The sequence below is a fragment of the Grammomys surdaster genome, unplaced genomic scaffold (assembly GCF_004785775.1).
Source record: "Grammomys surdaster isolate TR1022 unplaced genomic scaffold, NIH_TR_1.0 201, whole genome shotgun sequence".
NCBI classification, from domain to species: Eukaryota; Metazoa; Chordata; class Mammalia; order Rodentia; family Muridae; genus Grammomys; species Grammomys surdaster.
The window spans coordinates 2,080,584-2,084,496 of record NW_021604646.1 but is presented as its reverse complement, the minus strand read 5'-3'; positions in this window follow the sequence as shown (position 1 = coordinate 2,084,496).

Sequence of the window (3,913 nt, the reverse complement as noted above, 5' to 3'; positions counted from 1 at the left end):
TCTCTCTCTCTCTCTCTCTCTCTCTCTCTCTCTCTCTCTCTCTCTCTGTGTGTGTGTGTGTGTGTGTGTGTGTGTGTGTATGTTTACATGTGTACTTCTTCCAAGAATATAGTCATATTTATAAACCTGAGAATAGAACTGGTGATTGTATATGGATAACCTTTCAGAGGATACATTATTATTATTATTAGGTTATTGGATATTTTATTTACATTTCATATGTCATCCCCTTACCCCATCCTACACCCACCCAGGAACCCCCATACTCTCACCCCTCCTCCTGATTCTCTGTTGATGTACCCCAACCTACCCACCCACTCCCATCCCCCATCATCAAATTCCCACCCCCTGATGCATCCAACCTTCATGAGACCAAGGATCTCTTCTCCCACCTATGCCCAGCAGGGCCCTCCGCTCTTACATATACAGCTGAAGCCATGGATCCCTCCCTAAGCCCTCCCAGGCTGGTGGTTTAGACCCTGGGAGCTGTGGTTGGTTGGCATTGTTGCTCTCCTCATGTGGCCACAAACCCTTTCAGCTCCTACATCCTTTACTCTGATTCCTTGATTGGGAACCCCATGATCAGTTCAAAGGTTAGCTGTGAGCATCTGCCTCTGAATATATCAGACACTTGAAGACCTCTGAGGAGACATCTATATCAGGCTCTTAACAGCATGCACTTCCTGACTTCCACATCAGCATCTACCTTTGGTGACTGCACATGGGATGGATACTCAGGTGGAATGGTCTTCAGATGGTCCTTCCTTCAGTTTCTGTCCCTCACTTTGTCTCCATATTTGCTCCCTTGAGTATTTTGTTGCTCCTTCTAAGAAGGACCCAATCACCCCAATTGGTCTTTCTTCTTCATGAGCTTCACATGGCCTGTGAGTTGAATCGTGGATATTTAAAGGTTCTGGGCTAATATCCAGTAATCAGTGAGTGAATACTATGTGTGTTCTTTTGTGATTGGGTTACCTCACTCAGGATGATATTTTCTAGTTCCACCCATTTACCTAGGAATTTCTCGGATTGATTGATTTTAATAGCTGAATAATACTCCATTGTGTAAATGTACCACATTTTTGTGTCCATTCCTCAGTTGAATAATATCTGGGTTCTTTCCAGCTTCTGGTTATTATAAATAAGGCTGCTATGAACAGAGTTGAGCATGTGTCCTTGTTATATATTAGAGCATCTTCTGGGTATATATATATGCCTAGGAGTGGTATAACTAGATCCTCAGGTAATGCTATGTCCAATTTTCTGAGGAGGCGCCAGATTGATTTCCAAAGTGGTTGCACCATCTTGCAGTTCCACCAACAATGGAGGAGTGTTCCTCTTTCTCCACACCCTCACTAGCATCTACTATCACCTGAGTTTTTAATCTTAGCCATTCAAACTGGTGTGAGATGGAATCTCAGGATGGTTTTGATTTGCATTTCCCTGATGACTAAGGATACTGAACATTTCTTTAGGTGCTTCTCGGCCATTCGAGTTTCCTCAGTTGAAAATTCTTTGTTAAGCTCTATACCCCATTTTTTAATAGGGATATTTGGTTGTCTGGTGTCTAATTTCTTGAGTTCTTTGTATATATTGGATGTTAGCCCTCTATCAGATGTAGGATTGGTAAAGATCTTTTCCCAATTAGTTAGTTGTCATTTTGTCCTATTGACAGTGTCCTTTGCCTTACAGAAACTTTGCAATTTTATGAAGTCCCATTTGTCAATTCTTGATCTTAAAGCATATGCCATTGGTGTTCCGTTCAGGAACTTTCCCCTGTGCCCAAGTATTCGAGGTTCTTCCCCACCTTCTCTTCTATTAGTTTCAGTGTATCTGGTTTTATGTGCAGGACTTTAATCCACTTAGACTTGAGTTTTGTACAAGGAGATAAGAATGGATGAATTTGCATTCTTCTACATGTTGTACTCTAGTTGAACCAGCACCATTTGTTGAAAATGCTGTCCTTTTTTCACTGGACATTTTTAGCTCCTTTGTCAAAGATCAAGTGACCATAGGTGTGTGGGTTCATTTCTGGGTCTTCAATTCTATTCCATTGATCTTCCTGCCTGTCTCTGTACCAATACCAGGTAGTTTTTTATCACTATTGCTCTGTAGTACAGCTTGAGGTCAGGGATGGTGATTCCTCCAGAAGTTCTTTTATTGTTGAGAATAGTTTTTGCTACCCTGGGTTTTTTGTTATTCCAAATGAATTTGAGAATTCCTTTTCTAAGTCTGTGACGAATTCAGTTGGGATTTAAATGGAGATTGCATTGAATCTGTGAATTGCTTTTGGCAAGATGGCCATTTTTATTATATTAATCCTGCCAATCCATGAGCATGAGAGATCTTTCCAACTTCTGGGATTTTCTTTCATTTCTTTCTTCAGGAATTTGAAGTTAATGTCATCCAGGTTTTTCACTTGCTTGATTAGATTCACACCAAGGTACTCTATATTATTTGCAACTATTGTGAAGGGTGTCATTTCCCTAAGTTCTTTTTCAGTCTGTTTATCTTTCATGTAGGGGAAGGCTACTGATTTGTTTGAGTTGATATTATAACCAACCACTTTGCTGAAGTTGTTTGTCAGGTTTAGGAGTTCTTTGGTGGAAGTTTGGGGGTCACTTAAGTATACTATCATGTCATCTGCAAATAGTGATACTTAGACTTCTTCCTTTCCTACTTGTATCCCTTTGACTTGCTTTTGTTGTCTAATTGCTCTGGCTAGGACTTCCAGTACTATATTGAATAGTTAGTGGGAGAGTGGGCAGCCTTGACTAGTCCCTGATCTTAGTGGGATTGCTTCAAGTTTCTCTCCATTTAGTTTGATGTTAGCTACTGGTTTGCTGTAATTTGCTTTTACTATGTTTATGTATGGGCCTTGACTTCCTGATCTTTCCAAGACTTTTATCATGAAGGGATGTTGAATCTTGTCAAATGCTTTCTCAGCATCTAGTGAGACGGTCAGGTGCTTTTTTTTTCTTTGAGATTGTTTATATATTGGATTTTATTGATGGATTTCGTATATGGAACCATCCCTGCATTTCTGGGATAAAATACTTGATCATGATGGATGATTGCTTTGATGTGTTCTTGGATTCGGTTTGCTAGAATTTTATTGAGTATTTTTGCATCGATATTCATAAGGGAGATTGGTCTGAAGTTCTCTTTCTTTGTTGGGTCTTTGTGATGTTTGGGTATGAGTGTAATTGTAGCTTCATAGAACGAATTGGTAGTGTTCCTTCTGTTTCTATTTTGTGGAATAGTTTGAAGAGAATTGGTATTAGGTCTTCCATGAAGGTCTGATAGAATTCAGCACTAAAACCATCTGGTCCTGAGCTTTTTTTGGTGGGGAGACTTTTAATGACTGCTGCTATTTCCTTAGGGGTAATGGAACTGTTTAGATGGTTTATCTGCTCCTGATTTAACTTTGGTACCTGGTATCTGTCTAGGAAGTTGTCCATTTCATCCAGGTTTTCCAGCTTTGTTGAGTATAGGCCTTTGTAGTAGGATCTGATGATTTTTTGAATTTCTTCAGTTTCTGTTGTTATGTCTCCCTTTTCAGTTCTGATTTTATTAATTTGGATACTGTCTCTGTGCCCTCTGGTTAATCTGGCTAACGGTTTATCTATCTTGTTGATTTTCTCAAAGAACCAGCTCCTGGTTTTATTGATATTTTGTATTGTTTTTCTGTTTCTATTTGGTTGATTTCAACCCTGAGTTTGATTATTTCCTGCCTTCTACTCCTCTTGGGTGTATTTGCTTCTTTTTGTTCTAGAGCTTTTAGTTGTACTGTCAAGTTGTTAGTGTGTGCTCTCTCCAGTTTCTTTTTGTAGGCACTTAGAGCTATGAGTTTTCCTCTTAGCACTGCCTTCATGGAGTCCTACAAGTTTTGATATGATGTGTCCTCGTTTTC